Here is a 22,399-nt window from a genome sequence, read left to right on the forward strand (position 1 = left end):
AAACGTAGTGTAAATCTAATTAAATAATTAAAAACAGTGCAGGTGTAAAAAGTGATAAATCCATCTATTGGTAAATCAATCCCAGGGCAAATGATTTAGGATGATAATAGTCTCTTAATTACGTCATCTAAAAATTGTCCAAAAGAAGGAAAAGCACTTCCAATAGAAGACTCAGTGGACAGGGAGAAGTTTAGATCCCAAAAAATGAGCTCACAGAACCCTTACCTTCATAACCTGATAAATCAGCATGTAGTGATGAATTGGGGTCGGCTCCATCACTACAACTTCTACCACCAGGGGGTCCTCCGTTCCATTATATGTAAGACCTCAATCGTCTGAAGTGCCAGCATATACCCATGTACAGGAATTTGTTCCGCTATATTAATATCTACCACCAGGGGGTCCTCTGCTCCACCAAATAGATCACCCAAATAAAGGCTCCACATCCACGTCCTCATATAACCTTGTATCCTCCGCAAAAGGGGGGGGAGCGGGGGGAGAGAAATGGACAAGGGTGGGAGAGAGAGAAAGCTCCAATAGTGTAGTATGTTATAAGTATAAAGGTTTTATTCCAAAGATTTAAACTGGACTCTTACAATAAAAAGTTAAAAAACAAGCATAAATCAACTGCTAAGGCGTCTGGACGCCGCTCTCACATCACTTCCGGTATCCTTCAATCAACAGCCACTCCCTACGTGTTACGTCATCACGTGACTTCATCAGGGGATGCGGATTGACTGTGGCGATTGTGTTTATATCTCAACAAAACTGAAATGGAATAGCGGCCATTTTGGTGTGGTCCACTCTATTTACCGGCGGCGGCCATTTTCTTATAGTCAAACTTATGTTTTTACAGAGGCCATTTTATGGAAAGATACTCCTCTGCTGACACTTCTAAAAGAAGGGTTCTAATATATTCACAGAAGCTGAGAATGCACGTAAGGTCTGATTACTTGATAACCCATGGCACCTCATCGCACAAAGTTGCCTCTTCCGTTTGTAAAGGAGTTAATATGTCTGGCCTCAAGTATGTTAACACAGGATATTAAAATAAATCCAAATAAAATTACTGCTAGCAATCCTGAAATATAAAAAATTGAAATAATAAAACAAATAATAAATAATAAAGAAAATATATAAACATGAAAAAATAAATAATAAAAATAAAAATAAAAATAAAAATAAAAAATAAAAATAAAAATAGAAATAGAAATAGAAATAAAAATAAAAATAAAAATGAAAAATGAAAATAAAATAAATATAAAAATAAAAATAAAAATGAAAATAAAAATAAAAATAAAAATAGAAATAAAAATAAAAATAACAATAAATAATAAATAAAATAAAATAATAATAAATTAATAAATAAATAAATAAACCCAAATCGCTCCGAATAAAATCAAAAACTAAAAATGAGTGTTGGACTGTAGCTAAAGTTAAATTCTTAAAACCCCAATTATCCTTTATTATGCACCAATATATCACTATACTAGTTAAAATTTAAAAAAGAGAGAAATGCTTTTAAAAAATTCATATAACAGAAGGGGGTAAATAGAAACAGCCATACATCTGGCTCTATGATGCAGACAACTGTGGGGAAGATGACCAGAAATGACTGCTGCACACCGGAAATGGAGAGAGAGCCACACTCCAGATCAATAATAGAGCAAGCAAAAGACATACATAACCCAATACATTAAAAGTTACTCAAATAACAGTTGAGGTCAAATTTAACATTTAGGCCTCCCGGCACTAAACTTTTCATAGTGTATATCCATCTTGACTCTTTCTGGCTAATCGTCCTAATCTTATGGCTACCTCTCCATGATGCATTGTACTTTTCTATACCCCAGAATTGCAGCTGGGAAGGATCTTGATTATGTACTGCGGCAAAATGTTTTGAAACATTATGTTTGGGAAACCCATTTGTAATGTTCTGCACATGTTCTTTCACCCTGACTTTAAGTGCTCTATTGCTAGCTGTAATTGGTCATAGTGATCACACAGTACGGACAGGGCCAATCATAGCCCATCTGTACCATGTGATTAGCTGTGGCCAATCACAGCTAATCACAATAATACTCACTGAATAAATTAGTTTCATTCAGGAAAAATGGTTGCTTATAACAGTGAAATCCATTGTTATAAGCAATCATAATGTGTAAAAAATAAAAAAATCCTGATCACTTCCCCAGAGTAGTACAGTGTTACTATGGTTACACTGTATTGCTCTTGTTACAATGTGTTAAAAAAAATGTAAAAAAAGAAAAACTATTTTTTTTTTTTACATACTGTTACCAGTCAGGGTTCCTGATCACTGCCACACCAGTTATATGATGCTGTACTGCACTGGTGACAGTATGTAAAAAAAAATGTGAATTTTTTTTTTTTTAAATGTCTTTATTTTCCAAAAAATTGTGACAAAAAAACTACAACTTTTGTACAGTCCTGCCATTTCTGGGCCTTGAGAAATGAGATGTCATGAGGCTGTCAGTACATTGGGATTGATTCATTTATAGATAAACATACCATAATTTGTGGACTCTATAACTTTCCTACAGACTAAATAATAAACACTGATTTGGGTCATTTTCACCAAAGAAATGTACCAGAATAGATTTTGACCTAAGAGAAAAACACTTTTTTTCCAAAATTTGTGGATATTTGTTTATTTAGTAAAAAACCTGTGCTATCCCCATACTCAGGAGACATAGCAGAATGTGTTTTGGGGTGCAGTAAAAAAGAAAGTCTATGCTGTGTGTGAGAAATAATTTATTAAAAATAACAAATTATATTTAAATGCTTCTATCTCCAAAACATTGTGACAAAAAAATACTTCAAAAAAATTCCTATGACTCTTTCTAAATACTTCGGACTGTCTACTTTCCAAAAGAGGGACATTTGGGAGTATGTGTACTGTCCTGGCGTTTTAGGGCCTCAAGAAATGAGATATCAGGCAGTACATCAGGACTGATCAATTTTCAAATATACATCTATTCTTTCTTGTTTTTCTTTAAAACATCCCCTGATAAGCCCAGAGTGGCGAAACATGCCGGGACAATCACTCCAACCCTACTACCGAGTGATTACTTTTTATCATCTGTTTTAAATTTCTAGATGTACTTCTGAACATGTGCGCATAATTCATATCTGAATTTTAATGATGTTTTGTATGTAACAATAAAATCATTAACCCTTACATACCTATTGTCGAGCATTATATGACTATCTCCCTTTTTCATTGGCACCCATAAAGTCACACCAAATAATTCCCTCCTTTCTGACATCTATAAGTTTTGCACAAACTACAAAGTATACACTGATTTGGGTTATTTTTACCAAAGAAATGTAGCAGAATACATGCTGGCATGCATTTATGAAGTAAATTTATGAAGAAAAAATATTTATTTGCAAAGTTTTATAACAGAAACTAATAAAAAAGTGTTTTTTCACAATGTTCACTCTTTTTTAGCTTATATAGCAAAAGATTAAAAATCCAGTGGTGATTAAATATCACCAAAAGAAAGCTCTGTGTGTCTCAAAAAATAATAAAAATGACATTAGTATACAGTTTTGCATGACTGACTTCTAAAAATGCTGGTTTCCTGGGTGTTTCAGATATCAGTACTTCTGTGAGGGGTTAGCAATTGCAGCATATTTTCCACAGTAAAGCTTTCCTAAAACAATAGCACAAGGTACTGCTTCCCTCCTCTCCTGTGTGTTGTTTGACATTACAATTAGGTCTTTGGCGCAGGTTGCTTTGAAACATTTCAGCATTATTGACTTTGTCACACAGCTTTAATCTGAACAGTTTAAGGCTGCTTTTTATACCAGTGCCATTGATTCAACTCGTTTCAAACTTGTGTCCACTCTCACTGCAAAAGTGATTAGATAACAAACTGAACTGAAGTGAGCAACTGCACACAAAGTTTCCATCTTTCAGAAAGTGATTTATATGTATTTATAGAAAAGAGCTTTGAGAGGTACCCATCATTAAACAAGCTGAGATATGAACCAGAACTTACAACATGGATTAGATTAGAAAAAGCTAAAAACCTCAATGGACTGTCCATTTTACCAGTAGCCATTGCAGATTTAAGGACAAGGAGAGCTTGGTGTGCATTCTTGCTTCACCCAATAAATCAGGTTAGATTGGGCTCTAATGTAACCCTTAGGTTGTGGTCCTTCTGTTTGTCTCACTGGATGCACAGACAGGAAGATAACAGAATCAAATGACAAACTTTACCAGGGTAGTAGGCTTTGTGATTGGACCTTTACCGCTTGCAGGAGGCGAGGTTCTGGGAGAACAGAATGCCCTCTCAGAACTGCAAGCCCATGCTGATATGCCCCTGTCATTTGAATAAGGATCTGAGATATTGCCAAACTTTTGGGTGTAATTTATTTTCTTTAGGTGGATTTACCGTAATGCAAGAAGATTGCAAGAGAGTGAAATCTTCTGTATTAGGGAGGTTCGATCTGGTGAGTTTTTATGGTAAAGAGTAGCTATGATTAATAGAATATAGCTCTGAAATTAAAATCTATGATAGTGGGGTAATCTGGTATTGTGAGATGTTTCTTTATTGTTGTAACCATAAATAGAGATACAAGGTCATGCCCTGGTTTCAAGTGTTTTTCCACAAGGCACTTTAGTTTGCACAGGTTTGGTTGAAACCACTAGTAATCAAGGTGGTCTGGAAATTCCATTCCTCCAATGTTTCTGTGCTTAGTGATTATATCAAAGTATATTCTGACTATTTTGCTATTGCATATATATCTGTGTGGAGTAGTTGTTAAATGTTAAAAAAAAAACATGTGGTATTGGTATAAGGAAGAATAAGAAAAAAGTAAATGAGGCGCATGCTTCTGTAATGTACGCTTAGTCTGAAGCCCTCTAGCGCCACAGGCACCCATGCTTTTGAGCCGTCTACATGCCCCACAGATAGCGGAACCCTCGCTAACCCCCACAATGTCCTCTGGGACAGCCAGGAGAGACCTTAGGAGCCAATTTGAGACAGAAGGGCCATGATCTCGGATCCCAACATGGCGGCCCCTACCTCGCTGCTGGCTCCAGCCCACCTCACCACGCTACAGGCTCCTTCCCCTGCTCCTATATCAAACTCAGGCTCTCATGTGAGTACACCTCCTCTGGGTCAGGTGTCCACTACTTCCACTGAATCCCTTATAGATCACACACTGGAGGAGCTAGGATTCTTTCCTATGGAGGCATGTCTTCCTCAGGCGCAGCACTCACTACAGCATTGGGATTTGGGCCTAGCACAACCAAAGGCAGTAGCAGACTTATTTGCCAGATTTACTGACCTGCTTGACCGTGGTCTACACAACACAGCAAATAAGATCACCAGTGACATTAAAGCAGACCTACAGGTCTTAGGATCCTGCATAGAAGTCATAGAAACTAAACTGGACTCCACAATTTTTAGAACAAACCAAAACACAGATTGCATCCAAATTATGCAAGAGCAATTAGAGACAGCTATGGTTAAATTGGACGATCGCGAAAACAGACATAGGAGATATAACTTTAGGGTTCACAGGCTGCCAGAATCCTATAAAGACATTCCTGAAACTATATGTGCTTTCATCAAGGAGCTGTTTCCTGATATCCCACCGCACAGATTGGAGCTGGGTCATGCTCATAGGGCCCTTAAGCCCCCGCGCTCGGATGGGCTTCCCAGGGATGTTGTGGTAAAAACTTCTACACCATCAAAGAAGAGGTGATGCACAGATCCTGCTCCACACCCAAGCTCCCCTTCCAGGGCCATGAGATCCAGATATTCACAGATGTGTCCCCTTCTACCATCCAGAAACGTAAAGCCCTTAAACGCTGTTCAAGATCTTATCAGAGAAGGAAATCAAATATTGGTGGCTCTTTCCATTTCAGCTCAAGCTTCTCTTCAAAGGCAAAGCCTACACGTTTGCTTTGTTCTCGGAAGGGGAAAAACTCTTTCTACATCTGGGCCTCATTTGGCCCAACCCGCATCATCCTCCCCCTGGCTCCGCTTCCAATTCCTCGAAAAGACAACTCCCGTCAAGCACGCTGATGCCAGTCTGGGAGAACACCAGATCAAAAAAAAATCCAAGGAAGCTCTACCTCCCTGAAGTTCCCAGGACCATCAAATTTCATCTCCTTGCTGACAGTTGGAAGGACCCACCCCATAAGTTGGAGCTAATTGAACTGACAGTTCTTCCAACACCCCCACATGCCTCGGCTGAGGCTGGTTTTTGCAGTTCCTTGTCCAAGGGACTGCTTTGTTAGATCTCCTTATTTAGGATGTCATACACCATTGTGACTTTTTGCAGCATAGAAAGATGGTGTAGAGGAGGGCTTGTTTTTTACTCTAGCGCTCCCTCTATCTACACCACCTATCCTGAACTGGTTTGTTCCCCCCCTGTTTTTATTTTTATTTTTTTGGTTTGTTATTTTCTATATACCTATGACTTCCAAATATGTGGTTAGGGATGCACTCCCTTGTTTGATCTGTTTTCCGGGACTCCGGTCTTGGAGCTCCAAGATCCTGATTTAGCCTCCTTTCATTGTATCCCTCATTGGCATGATCCATGTCCTATGTCCCCCCTTCCCCTTTTCCCTGTTCCTCCCTCTCTCCTCCTTTTTTCCCCGCCTTCCCCCTCTCTACTCTCCCCCTTCCCTCCCTACCTTCCTTACCTTTCTGCTTCCCTTCCCCCTCTCCTTCTCCCCCATTGACTGCATTCACTTCTCCTGCCTTCCTGCATCCCATCCCCTCCCTTCCCTATCCACAAACATCCAAAGTTTTGAGGCTCATATACACTCCCGTAGGGGAATGACCTCTCAGCTCTACATGTTTTTAGGGCGTCTGTTACACTGACTGGCTTTATGCCACTGTTATATCTGTTTGTTTTCTTTATGTGAGGCTTTGTGGCCGGAGCGGTACTCATGCCCCTCCTGTCTTGAAGACCAGGTATTCTACCCTCTTCCTGACAGGATTGCTCCCTTCCTGGTTGAAGGGACTTGTATTGGTTTCTACGTTAGGATGGAAGACGCTGTCTCCTCCACCCTATGGGAGACTCTCATCTTCCGTTGATCTCTCTTATTCCGCCTTTTAACCAGGGAATTTAAGCCTTGAACATTGTGGGATACAACCCTCAATGGGAGTCGTACTGGGGGGGTATCAGCCATGGAGCAGGGGGTTAAACCAAACAATCCACTGAGTGTCACTTACCATCAAGTCCTTGAGGCCCAAAGTGGGATAGCGATACGTCTAACATTGTTGATAAGCACCTAGAAGCACTCCTCGAGTCAGACACTGTAAGAGAAAGAGAGTTAGGAAGGCAATGGAAAGGGTGAGAAGAGGGGGTCCCAGCCCAGATCTCAATCATCTACTACCGCTGGGAATAGCCTGACTGGATCCAAATCGAGAGACAGGCAGTCCCACACCTTGGGCTACCTCCTATGGTGTCAAAAGAAAAAAATGAGACCCCCCCAATACTTTCCCCTTTGCTCTCACACTTGTTTAGCCTTTGGGATAACTTGAGACACCACTCTGAGCTAATCTCCAAACTGGAGCCTTTAATGCATCTTTTTAGGAACCCAGCATTCCCACCTGGGATGGAAATCAAAGCCTTCAGCTGGTGGCTCAACTTTTATTACTCTATTTTATTACTCAATTTAGGATAGGCCATTTCTTTCAACCTCTGGGCCCACTCCCCAAAGCATATTGTATAAGCAAATTGGACATGCCACCCTCTGAACTCTTTCCTTTTTCCCCAAATTTCCAACTTCTATCACAAGCTATGTAATGCCAAATCCAAAGATCCCAAAATAACAGCTTATGAACAACGGTGTTGTCAGACCATGACGCAGAGGGGGGGAATCACAGTAATCTACAGGGCACTATCCTCGACTCATTCTAAGACGTCCTTTATGCTGGCCTAGGAAGCCGACCTGTCTCAACAATGGGAACTTGAGATTTGGAACAGGAACTTCTTTAAGTCCTACAAGGGGGTTCTCAACACTACTGTAGCTGAAGCAAATATAAAAGTATTATCCAGATGGTACCTGGTTCCAGCTAGACTAGCTAAGTTCTACCCTACATCTTCCCCACTATGCTTCAGGGTCTGCAATCTCAGGGGAGATATGTCAGGACTGGGCTCAGCCCTTCCTTCTCTGAGATGGCTGCTCAGCTGTCGGCTAATTGCCAGCTCCAATCTCTCCACAGTTACTCAGCTGTTGATGATATCCTGTTTGTCAGTCCTGCCTACTTAAGACGCCCAGTCCAAAGGAGCTCTGCCTTTGCCTTGGTCAACATCACAGAAACTATCGCCTGCGATCCTGTTCAAGACTTGCTTTGCTGACATCCCTTCTGCCTCCAGATCCTGCTTGCTGTTCCACTACATTGATCCCTGACTTCTGGCTTGGCTGACTATCCGTTCCGGTTACTGAAATTTGGCTATGTTTTGACTACATTTGTTCTTTTTACTTTTATTATTAAGCAAGTGTGATTTAAAACCACTTGCTGACCGCCACATGTACATATACGTCCCTTTTTTGGGGATGGATATCGTTGTTATGGCAGCAACTAGCTACCATAACCCTGGTATCCCCGTGTTCAGCTGGCGGTTGGCTACAAGATAAAAGTGGTCTCTGCGGCTGAAATTTGGCTATGTTTTGACTACGTTTGTTCTTTTTACTTTTATTATTAAACAAGTGTAATTTAAAACCACTTGCCGACCGTCGCATGTACATATACGTCTCTTTTATGGAGAAATACAGAGAAAAAAGGATATAGCGTGATTCCGCAACAACACAATGGGACGGGGCGGATCAAAAAGTGATGCACTCACTTATTTGAAAGGAGCATAGGCGTCAATCCATGAACGCCGAGTTCGCATGCCCTTAATATAAGATCTTTGGTCGGCTCCTGATCCCCAGTGTTTGTCAGATGTACTCAGATGTTATCGGTGTAAACATGAAGAGATAATACACATAGCATAATCCTGTATATAGAAGCCAATGTATTTGATAAAACACTTAAATCTTCTTCATCCCCTGATAAAGTCATGTGATGTGACGATACGCGTCGGGATTGGAGCATTGGGTATACACACAGCATGACGGCAGGAGACGAGCTTGGCACTTGTGGATGATCTAATACAGCTTCATACATGTGAGTTTATTTTTTAAGTGTTTTATCAAATAAATTGGCTTCTATATACGGGTCAAAATATGAGATCTGAGGACTTTTTGACACCAGATCTCATATTTAAGAGGACCTGTCATGCTTTTTTCTATTACAAGGGATGTTTACATTCCTTGTAATAGTAATAAAAGTGACCCAAATTTAAAAAAAAAAAAAAAAAAAACAGTGTAAAAATAAATAAAATCAAGTAAAATAAATAAGAAAAAAAAATGTTTTCCCGACTAGCTCACGTGCAGAAGCAAACACATATGTGAGTAGCGCCCGCATATGAAAACGGTGGTCAAACCACACATGTGAGGTATCGCCATGATCGGTAGAGCTAGACAAATAATTCTAGCCCTAGACCTCCTCTGTAACGCAAAACATGCAACCTGTAGAACTTTTTAAACGTCGCCTATGGAGATTTTTGAGGGCAAAAGTTTGACGCCATTCCACGAGCGGGCGCAATTTTGAAGCATGACATGTGGGGTATCAATTTACTTGGCATAACATTACCTTTCACAATAAAAAAAAATTGGGCTAACTTTACTGTTGTCTTTTTTTTTATTAAAAAAAGTGATTTTTTTCCAAAAAAAGTGCGCTTGTAAGACCGCTGCGCAAATATGATGTGAAAAAAAGTATTGCAATGACCGAAAATGTTATTCTCTAGGGTGTTAAAAAAAAAACAATATATAATGTTTGGGGGTTCTAAGTAATTTTCTAGCAAAAAAACTGTTTTAAACATGTAAACACCAAAATCTCAAAACAAGGCTGGTCTTTAAGTGGTTAACTGTGCTTCTGTCTCGGCCTGATTTCATGGTTTCTGACAGTAGGTGAAGGCCATGAATTCAGAAGATGCAGTCAATCCACTTGTTGGTAATATTTTTTTCAGATTGGATGAACTGGATCATTGCATGGATCAGTTTGCCATGGCGTTAAATGCTCCTGAGTCACTGTCAGGGCCAGGCTCAGCCCTTCCTTTTCTGAGCTGGCCACTCAGCTGTCGGCTAATTGCCAGCTCCCATCTCTTTCCACAGTTATTCAGCTGTTGTTGATTCTGCTGGTCAGTCCTGCCTACTTAAAGTCGTCCAGCTCACTTGATCTCTGCCTGCGCCTTTGTCAACATCACAGAGACTTTCTCCTGTGTTCTTGTTGAAGACTTGCTCGGCTGACATTCCTTCTGGCTCCTGATCCTGCTTGCTGTACTACTACGTTTATCTCTGGCTCTCTGACATTTGCTTGGCTGTCTACCCGATCCAGTTACTGAACTCTTTTAGTCTTTTTAGTCTTTGATAACGCCCTGGGGGAGGGGCGAAACGCGTCGACGTAACATCCTGCCTACGCCTGCTAACCAGTACCAGTGACATAACTTCCTGTTTTGGTGGAACGCATGCCGATCAGCGGCGAACCGACCAACTATCTGAATGCCTGCTCTGCATGCCGGTCTTGTGAGTAGCGCATATATGCGCAGGTGACCTTATGCTATCCTAAGGTTTTATGCTATATATTTTTCCCTTCTTTTTTGGTGGAACGCGAGTTCTATGGTCCCAACCATCTTTAACATCAGCATATCGGTAGCCATATATCATCCTGCGGATGAATATGCTGGAAGTCTGCCATCTGTCCCTTCTGTGAAGGAGCTTCTTAAAGCTATGGATATTCCATCATTTGTAAATTTGGATGCAATTGACTTTTTTGTTTCATTTTTTCACTTGGCGTCTATGATTGTTTAGAGGCTTACTTCATTGTCATTCACCATTTATGAGAGTGCTTTTATTTTATATAATTTTTGCATTAGTTTAATGACACTATATCACTTCATAGTCGCGCTTGTTCATCACATATATTTGCGATTTGTCCTCTTTCACTTTGCATATTTTTTCCTTATTAGTGCATTTCATGCACGATTTCACCCAGTGCGCGGTTAATTGTGTATGGTATACATTATCAATATTTTTTACACATTTCTCACATTCACTATTATTTGTATAGATTATTTATGATTTGGTTTTGGTACAATTAATTAATTATTTTTAGTAAATTGCTAGCGCAGGTTTATTTGTTATATATCATCAAAGTGTAAGCACTTTTATCCTGCAGCTGCAAGAGGATTTTAAAGATCATTACATTACATGAATTCATTTGCGAGCGCTGTTTTATATATATTTTTTGCAGTTACTGAACTCTGGCTTGTTTTGACTACGGTAACTCTGTTTACCTTATTATTATTATTATTAAACAAGTGTAATTTAACTATACTTCTGTCTAGGTCTAATTCATGGTTCCTGATAATAGGCGAAGGCCATGAATTCAGAAGATACAGTCAATCCACTTGTTGGTAATATTTTTTCCAGATTGAATGAGCAAGATCACCGTGTGGATCAGTTTGCCATAGCATTACAAATGCTCCTGAGTCGCACGGCTCACCAGGAAACTCCCACTGTGGCTGCTCCAGTACAACCTGAGTTGCAGGTCATCCCTGCTGCTGCGCCAGTCTCTGTGCAGGCACCCGCCTCGAGTATTACCTCTATAAGAGATATGTCTGGTTCCGCTCCGCTTCCCCAGCAATTTGGGGGTGATCCAGTTCACTGCAGAGGGTTTCTTAACCAGGTTGAGATTTACTTTGAGATGCTGCCCCAAGCATTCCCCACGGACAGCAACAAAGTAGGTATCATTATATCTTTTCTTTCTGAGAGAGCCTTGGCCTGGGCAAAAGAGAGACGCAAAAACCTGTTGTCTTGAGTTACCCTGACTCTGTGGCCTCCTTTAAAAGGGTATTTGACGTTCCCACACTCTCTGCTTCTGCTGCCAAGTGCCTCATATCAATCAAGCGGAGTACGAGAAGTGTTGCCGACTACGCCATTGAATTCCGTACTCTGGCAGCAGAGGTTGCTTGGAACAATGAGGCCCTCGTGGCTGCTTTTTCTCATGGTCTCTCGGATTCCATCAAGGATGATATATCAGCCCGAGATATACCCACGTTGATCACTTTTGCCATCTGCATTGACTCCAGACTCAGAGAAAGACTCTCTTTTAAGGAGCGCTTGTGGAAGCCTCCTGTACGTTTGCTGCTGAGCTTTGTAGTCCCACCTGTGCCTCCCTCACCTCCCATGCCTCCGGCTACCCAGTCGGTCAGTGAAGATGAACCCATGTACTTGGGCTTCATGCATCTCTCTGTGGATGAGAGAGCCTTTAGGAGGAGGGAGAGATTGTGCCTTTATTGTGGCCAGGCAGGTCACTTTTTGAAGTCTTGTCCTACCCGTCCGGGGAACACCCGAACCTTGAGGTCCTGTCATGGACAGACCTTAGGTGGCGTTATTTCATCCTCAATTATCCAGAAGGATAAGCCCCTGGTTTCGGTCACTCTTTCTTGGGCTGAGTCGTCCATCGAGATATAGGTTCTAATCAACTCTGGGGCTGCAGGCCTGTTCATTGATGCTGCCTTTGTATCACAGCACTCGATTCCGCTGCAGCTGAGTGACACTCCACTTGCCATTGAGGCTCTTGATGGGAGACCTCTACAGCCTGCCCATGTGACTCATGAGATGGTTCCATTGTCCATGGCCGTAGGGGCTCTTCACCATGAGATAATCCAATTCCAAGTTATTTCCTCACCTAGGTTTTCACTGGTTATTGGTTATCCTTGGTTACAGAGGCACAACCCCTCTTTTGATTGGCTCCGTGCTGAGGTTCTTTCCTGGTCACCACAATGCAATGAGACATGCTTCTAGAAGGTAGCCAAGGTCTTGTGCACCTCTTCGCTCTCCTCCCTGTCGGAGGAGTACCGCGATTTTAGCGATGTCTTTGACAAAGATCAAGCCGGTAGTTTGCCTCCACACTGGCCGTATGATTGCAAAACTGACCTTCAACCTGGTGTTGGAGGATAAGGCCATGGAGGAGTATGTTGCAGATGCACTTTCTCGAGGTTTCATCTGCAAATCCTCATTTCCTGCTGGTGCTAGTTTCTTCTTTGTAAAGAAGAGGAATGGTGAACTGAGACCTTGTATTGATTAAAGGGGTCTCAATCGTTTCACAATTAAGAATGCCTATCTAATTCCGTTGATTAAGGAATTATTTGACCTTATTAAAACCTTTGGTCTGCAACCGCTTTACCACCTTGGTGCCACGTCCTCACCCTGTACAGGTTGATAACCATGAGGAGTGTGAAGTACAGTCCATTGTTGACTCCCGTAGGTTCCGTGGGCGCATACAGTACCTGGTGCATTGGAAAGGGTATGGTCCGGAGGAGCGCTCTTGGGTCTCATCCTCGGACATACATGCCCCTGTCCTCCTCCGTGATTTCCATAGACATTTTCCCCTCAAGCCTGGTGGTCCTCTGAGGGGGAGGGGTCGTTGAGGAGGGGGTACTGTCAGGGCTGGGCTTAGCCCTTCCTTCTTTCAGTTGGCCGCTCAGCTGTCGGCTAATTTTCAGCTCCTATCTCTCCACAGTTACTCAGATGTTGATGATATTCTGCTCATCAGTCCTGCCTACTTAAGCCATCCAGTCCAGAGGAGCTCTGCCTTTGCCTTGGTCAACATCATAGAAACTATCGCCTGAGATCCTGTTCAAAACTTGCTTTGCTGACATCCCTTCTGGCTCCAGATCCTGCTTGCTGTTCCACTACATTGATCCCTGACTTCTGGCTTGGCTGACTATCCATTCCGGTTACTGAACTTTAGCTATGTTTTGACTACGTTTGTTCTTTTTACTTTTATTATTAAACAAGTGTGATTTAACTGTACTTCTGTCTCGGCCTGATTTCATGGTTTCTGACAAGATATGATTCATGTGTGGTGGGAAGGTCCTAAAATTAGGAGTTTCTTGAACAGAATTTTTGCTATTTTCCGAAAGGTCTCCAGTATTCCAGTACAGAAATCTCTGCATATCACCCTTCCCAACTTCCCCGTCAAATCTGCCTCCAAGAGTATGCAATGCCTTATCTGCTTCATTCTCTTGGAAGCCAAACTCAGTTTGGCCAAATCTTGGAAAAAGCCAACTGTCTGTGTTCTGCCAGCAAAAAGGAAAATATCATGGATCATGGCACAAGAAAAGGTAGCAGGCATACTTTTGGACTGCACTGAAAAGTTCAATTCCATCTGGGAACCTTGGGCAAGCTTCACAAAGGTTTTGTTACACACTTGACCTCATACTCTCTATAAACTCTACCTCTCCTATGAATGCACTCCTCTAGTAGGACCCTCCTCTCTACACTTCTCTTATACCCTGACTCCTTTCTCTTCTGCTTCTCTTTCCCCCCTCTTGATCGGAGTTCGGCCCTTACCCGCTCAGCACTCACTAATATTGGTGTAAGATTGATGACCAGAAGCCGGTAATCCATCTCCAACGATAGCTTCTTAAAGTTGGAGATGCATTGCCCTCTACTGATGTACAGATGATTTGTGCCTTTTTCCTTTTCTTCTTGATCCATGAATACTGATCAAGAGTAGGGATGAACCGAACACCCCCCTGTTCGGTTCGCACCAGAACGTGCGAACAGGAAAAGAGTTCGTTCGAACACGCGAACACCGTTAAAGTCTATGGGACACGAACACGAATAATCAAAAGTGCTAATTTTAAAGGCTAATATGCAAGTTATTGTCATAAAAAGTGTTTGGGGATCCGGGTCCTGCCCCAGGGGACATGGATCAATGCAAAAAAAAGTTTTAAAAACGGCCGTTTTTTCAGGAGCAGTGATTTTAATAATGCTTAAAGTCAAACAATAAAAGTGTAATATCCCTTTAAATTTCGTACCTGGGGGGTGTCTATAGTATGCCTGTAAAGGGGCGCATGTTTCCTGTGTTTAGAACAGTCTGACAGCAAAATGACATTTTGAAGGAAAAAACTAATTTAAAACTACCCGCGGCTATTGCATTGCCGACAATACACATAGAAGTTCATTGATAAAAACGGCATGGGAATTCCCCAAAGGGGAACCCCGAACCAAAATTAAAAAAAAAAAATGACGTGGGAGTCCCCCTAAATTCCATACCAGGCCCTTCAGGTCTGATATAGATATTAAGGGGAACCCCGGCCAAAATTAAAAAAAAAAAAAATGACGTGGGGTTCCCCCTAAATTCCATATCAGACCCTTCAGGTCTGGTATGGATTTTAAGGGGAACCCCGCGCCAAAAAAAAAAAAAAAACGGCGTGGGGTCCCCCCAAAAATCCATACCAGACCCTTATCCGAGCACGCAACCTGGCAGGCCGCAGGAAAAGAGGGGGGGACGAGAGTGCGGCCCCCCCTCCCTCCTGAACCGTACCAGGCCACATGCCCTCAACATTGGGAGGGTGCTTTGGGGTAGCCCCCCAAAACACCTTGTCCCCATGTTGATGAGGACAAGGGCCTCATCCCCACAACCCTGGCCGGTGGTTGTGGGGGTCTGCGGGCGGGGGGCTTATCGGAATCTGGAAGCCCCCTTTAACAAGGTGACCCCCAGATCCCGGCCCCCCCCCGTGTGAAATGGTAAGGGGGGTACATAAGTACCCCTACCATTTCACGAAAAAAGTGTCAAAAATGTTAAAAATGACAAGAGACAGTTTTTGACAATTCCTTTATTTAAATGCTTCTTCTTTCTTCTATCTTCCTTCATCTTCTGGTTCTTCTGGCTCTTCTGGTTCTTCCTCCGGCGTTCTCGTCCAGCATCTCCTCCGTGGCGTCTTCTATCTTCTTCTCCTCGGGCCGCTCCGCACCCATGGCATGGGGGGGAGGCTCCCGCTCTTCTCTTCTTCTTTTCTTCTCTTCTTCTCTTCTTCATTTTCTTCTCCGGGCTGCTCCGCAATCCATGCTGGCATGGAGGGAGGCTCCCGCTGTGTGACGGCGCTCCTCGTCTGACAGTTCTTAAATAACGGGGGGGGCGGGGCCACCCGGTGACCCCACCCCCCTCTGACGCACGGGACATGACGGGACTTCCCTGTGGCATTCCCCGTGACGTCACAGGGAAGTCCCGTCAAGTCACCGTGCGTCAGAGGGGGGCAGGGTCACCGGGTGGCCCCGCCCCCCCGTTATTTAAGAACTGTCAGACGAGGAGCGCCGTCACACAGCGGGAGCCTCCCTCCATGCCAGCATGGATTGCGGAGCGGCCCGGAGAAGAAAATGAAGAAGAGAAGAAGAGAAGAAGAGAAGAAGAGAAGAAAAGAAGAAGAGAAGAGCGGGAGCCTCCCCCCAATGCCATGGGTGCGGAGCGGCCCGAGGAGAAGAAGATAGAAGACGCCGCGGAGGAGATGCTGGACGAGAACGCCGGAGGAAGAACCAGAAGAGCCAGAAGAACCAGAAGAACCAGAAGATGAAGGAAGATAGAAGAAAGAAGAAGCATTTAAATAAAGGAATTGTCAAAAACTGTCTCTTGTCATTTTTAACATTTTTGACACTTTTTTCGTGAAATGGTAGGGGTACTTATGTACCCCCCTTACCATTTCACACAGGGGGGGGCCGGGATCTGGGGGTCCCCTTGTTAAAGGGGGCTTCCAGATTCTGATAAGCCCCCCGCCCGCAGACCCCCACAACCACCGGCCAGGGTTGTGGGGATGAGGCCCTTGTCCTCATCAACATGGGGACAAGGTGTTTTGGGGGGCTACCCCAAAGCACCCTCCCAATGTTGAGGGCATGTGGCCTGGTACGGTTCAGGAGGGGGGGGGCCGCACTCTCGTCCCCCCCTCTTTTCCTGCGGCCTGCCAGGTTGCGTGCTCGGATAAGGGTCTGGTATGGATTTTTGGGGGGACCCCACGCCGTTTTTTTTTTTTTTTTTGGCGCGGGGTTCCCCTTAAAATCCATACCAGACCTGAAGGGTCTGGTATGGAATTTAGGGGGAACCCCACGTCATTTTTTTTTTTTTTATTTTGGCCGGGGTTCCCCTTAATATCCATATCAGACCTGAAGGGCCTGGTATGGAATTTAGGGGGACTCCCACGTCATTTTTTTTTTTTTAATTTTGGTTCGGGGTTCCCCTTTGGGGAATTCCCATGCCGTTTTTATCAATGAACTTCTATGTGTATTGTCGGCAATGCAATAGCCGCGGGTAGTTTTAAATGAGTTTTTTCCTTCAAAATGTCATTTTGCTGTCAGACTATTCTAAACACAGGAAACATGCGCCCCTTTACAGGCATACTATAGACACCCCCCAGGTACGAAATTTAAAGGGATATTACACTTTTATTGATTGACTTTAAGCATTATTAAAATCACTGCTCCTGAAAAAACGGCCGTTTTTAAAACTTTTTTTTGCATTGATCCATGTCCCCTGGGGCAGGACCCAGGTCCCCAAACACTTTTTATGACAATAACTTGCATATTAGCCTTTAAAATTAGCACTTTTGATTTCTCCCATAGACTTTTAAAGGGTGTTCCGCGGCATTCGAATTTGCCGCGAACACCCCAAATTGTTCGCTGTTCGGCGAACTTGCGAACAGCCAATGTTCGAGTCGAACATGAGTTCGACTCGAACTCGAAGCTCATCCCTAATCAAGAGTGAGTTCTGTCTCTGGAGGCCTAGATGCCTGGTTGGAGTTAGCCTGACCACAGTTAGATCCCATTAGTGGTGGCAGGCATGGCTCCCCAGGTCTCCCGATCCTCACATTACCTTACAGTTATGGGTTCAGACTAACATTATACACCTTGATCAATGCTTAGAAGTTGTCACGCACATTTTGTTTCTTTGTATTGTATACTAAGTGCAACATTGTTCTTCTTACTCCTACTTCAATATTTGGCCATGTTGGCCATGAATCGAACATTTATCTTTTACCTGTTTTGGTACCCCATTTTGTAAAATCAATAAAAATATTGAAAGATAAAAAGAGAAAAGCAAATAATCTTTCGGAGGTTTGCTATTTTAAAGGCTGCAAATCCGACAATAATTCATGTGTTTGGATTTGAGAGGTTTCCTTTATAACTTGTGGGAGCAGAGGCTCAAAATTAATTTGGTAAAGGTGAAATCAGAGAAAGGGGAGGGTGACTCCTAAACTTGCTTACATATGTTAAAATTGTGCCAAAAAATTACAATGTTCAAAACCTGCCATGCCTCTTACTAAATACTCAGACTGTCTACTTTCCAAAAAGGGGTCGTATGGGGGTATTTTTGCTGTCCTGGCATTTTAAGTACCTTCATACTAATATTTATAGGTAAAGTTGATCCAGGGAATATCCAATTGCCTCTTGGGGATCAGGAAGGACTCCTTTCCACTGGTGCAGCAAATTGGATCATGCTTTTCTGGGGTTTTTTGCCTTCTGGATCAACTGCAGGTATAGGATTGTGTATATAGGATTGTATATTTTTTTTCTCTTTTTTTGGTTGAACTAGATGGACTTGTGTCTTTTTTCAACCAGACTAACTATGTAACTATGTAAGTATATCACGATTGATCAATTTTCAAGTATATATACCATACTTTGTAAACGCTATAACTTTCACAAACTTATACACTTGTTGGGATTTTCTTTACCAAAGACATGTAGCAGAACACATTTTGGCCTACATTTAAGAAGAAATTTGTACTTTGTTGGATATGTCAAAAAAAAAAAAACATTGGTGATCAAATATCACCAAAAGAAAGCTCTATTTGTGTGAAAACGATAATATACAATTAATTTGGGTACAGTGTTGCTTGACTGCGCAATTGCCAGTATAGGTAGCACAGTGCTGAATACAAAAAATTGACTCGTCAAATAGGGGATAAAACCTTCCGGAGCTCAAGTTATTTTAAAGAACATGTCAAAGTAGCAGAAAGTATCTGTGCTCTGTTTAAAGTTCGACACTTACAAATGAAAAGGTCTAAGGCAGGAAAATATTGTGTTATATTTTATGTTACAAGGACAAGTTCAGGATGGAAATACAATCATGACATTCAACCCAAGAAACTGTCATGACCATGGCTGGATCTGGTTATATTGTGCATTTTGTTACCAATAAAGTATAAACAACTCATTGTATATGTTGCTTGCAATGGAAATAGAAATTGTATTAATTATTCTCCCTACAAAGTAGTTACAAAGTAATGAAGTATGGAGAATTCACCTTGCTCTGGTGTTTCTGTAGTTCCAAACAAAAGGAAAAAATTGAAAGAAATAAGAAAAATACAGAGTGGAGGAAGTTAGAAAAAGAGAAAAGAAGCACAATACACCTTTGCTTAACCACTTGACCTCTGGAAGCTTTTACCCCCTTCCTAAACAAAGCAATTTTTGCAATTTGGCACTGCGCTGCTTTAACTGGTAATTGCACGGTCATGCAACACTGACAAATAGAGCTTTTTTTTGGTAGTATTTGATCACCACTGGGATTTTTATTGTTTGCAATATAAACGAAGAAAGACCGAACATTTTGAAAAAAAATGATATTTTCTACTTTTTGTTATAAAAAAATCCTATAAACTACATTTTTGTCATACATTTAGGCCAAATTGTGTTCAGCCATATGTCTTGGGTAAAAAAAAAATCAATAAGCATATATTTATTGGTTCGCGCAAACGTTATAGTGTCTACAAACTATGATATATCTTTTCTGGAATGAATGCAGTTTTTAGTTTATGACTGTCTATCTAATTTCTTGAGTTGCTAAAATGGCAGGGCAGTACAACCCCCCCTCAAATTACCCCTTTTTGGAAAGTAGACACCCCGAGGAATTTTCTGAGACCATTGAATATTACATTTTTTGTCACAAGTGACTGCAAAATGACAAAGTTACACAAAGTTATCACTGAAATTATATATTACTCACACATGTCATGTGGAATTACACCCCAAAATACATTCTGCTGCTTCTCCTGAGTATGGGGATACCACATGTGAGAGACTTTTTGGGAGCCTAGCCGCGTATGGGATCACGAAAAAACAATCACCGCTTCAGGATTTTAAAGGGCATAAATTGCTAATTTCACTTCTTCACTACCTATCACAGTCTTTTAGAGGCCCTAAAATGTCAAGACAGACACACCCCCAAATGACCCTTTTTGAAAAATAGACACCAAGCTATTTGCTGAGAGGCATGTTGAGTCCATGGAATATTTTATATTTCACCACAAGTTTCCGTAAAATGAAATTTTATTTGTCACTGTTATTTGTAGTTGTCACTAAATGATGTATTGCTCATACGTGTCATTGGGTATATGTGGAATTACTACACAAAATACATTGTGCTGCTTCTTCTGAGTATGGGGATACCAGATGTGTGAGATTTTTTGGGAGCCTAGCCACGTATGGGTGCCAAAAACCAATCAACGCCTTCAGGATTTCAAAGGGAATAAATTGATCATTTCACTTCCTCACTACCTATCACAGTTTTGGAGGCCCTGAAATGTCAAGAGAGAACAACCCCCCGCCCCCCCAAATGACCCAATTTTGGAAAGTAGACACCCCAGTCTAGTTGCTGAGTATGGGGATACCCCATGTGAGAGACTTTTTGGGAGCCTAGCCGCGTGCAGGACCCAGAAAACCAATCATCACCTTTAGCCGCTAGGTTTGATCCTACATGAAAGCCGACCGCAGGCAGGAATAAAATGATACCAAGATGATGCCTAAACCTGCAGGCATCATTCTGGTATGACCACTCAAAGTCCAGCAACATACCAGTACATTGCTGGTTCTTGTTGTGCATATATTGTAATGTTCTTTTTTTTTATGCAGCCTGTGAGCTGAATGAAAAAAGAGATCCTAACAGATTCCTCCATTCACATCGACCAATGTGAAATGTGAAAAAGTGTGTGGTATGCCCACCAGTAGAATACTGCCCTGCATCCACCCACTTCTAATGATGGGCTGAATGAAAAAAAGAACAGATTCCTTCATTCACATCGATCTATGTGGATGAAGAAATCTCTGCCAAGAAAAGTGAAAAAAAATATATGCCGAAGCTGTCCACCCCAGCCCCTATGCTTCGACATATATGCTTTTTTTTAACTGCAGTGGTGAAATCAGCTTCTATAGCGATGGAGTCACTAATTTGCGTTATGTGAGAACAAAGCCTGTTGCTGTCAAAATAATCAAAACAGTGTTGCAGCTGAATAGCGTACCTGCAAACCAAACAACAGATAAAAATAAAATAAAGAATCAATCAAATAAAACAACTTTTTTTTAATTGCAATCTGTGCCAAATATAAGAGAAAAAATTAAATGGTGAAGCATAGGGGTGATCCACCCCCTGTCTATCCCAGCCCCTGTTCTTCACCATATATGCGCTTTCTTTTTTAACTGCGGTGATGAAATCACCCCCTACAGCGCTGAAGTCGCTGATTTATGTATTGTGAGAGCAAACCCTGTTGCTGGTAAAATAAACAAATCAGTGCTGCAGAGGAATGTCATACCTGCAAAGCAAACCATGGTTAACAAAAAAACACAGTAGCAATAACACATTACAATACAGATGCTTCTTGTTTAATGACTTACCAGTTTAATGACCACTCGGACTTATGACCATCTCTCCCAACCCGAGCGATACACTGTACTGTAGTTTTGTGTTTAGACCTTTTTTCAGAGTACAGCACAGTACAGTAGTTAAGAATGCTTAAAATATTGATTATTTGTGGCTCCTCATTTAATGACCAATTTGTTTAACAACCTGGTCATTAAGTGAGGAAAGCCTGTATAGCATAAAATACAGCAAAACAGTAAGAACAATAAAACAAAAACTATTTTTGCCTTTTTTCAATTTTTTTGCTTCTTTTTTTACACTTTTATTGTAACTATAAGCGTTCCCGGTTAGGGTCTCTCAAAATGTGATAGCCATCCAACATCTTTCGAGACCCTGTGTGAATATGTGGCCTAGACTGTGCTGTGCTGTACCCTATATTCCACTAGTGTGTGGTACTGAGGGAAACTGTCCCGTGATGTGGAGACCAGGTTCACCAGGACAGGAGGGACAAATAGCGGTTGTCACGTCTGTATCCACGCTTGCTATGGACACTGCATCTTTTTTGGGGTGCTTTTTGGGTAGGGGTACCAGGGAGGACATCCGGAAAATGCCTCTCATGCATTCGGCTCACTGCATCTGGATTGGGAAATTGGCCCACAGCACTTTCTGAATACAAAAGGGCTGTGATGATCTCTTCCTGGAATTTTAGGAAGGATCCACTTCTTCTTAACGCTTTGTATAGTACATAAGCATTGAACAGAGCCAATTGGAATAAATATACAGACACTTTATTGTACCAGTGTCTGGCCTTATGGGCAACTAAATATGGCCCCATCATCTGGTCACTGAATTCCACCCCTCCCATTTAAGGTTGTCGCTGTTGT

Source organism: Aquarana catesbeiana, linkage group LG05, assembly GCF_042186555.1.
Source record: "Aquarana catesbeiana isolate 2022-GZ linkage group LG05, ASM4218655v1, whole genome shotgun sequence".
Classification (NCBI taxonomy): Eukaryota; Metazoa; Chordata; class Amphibia; order Anura; family Ranidae; genus Aquarana; species Aquarana catesbeiana.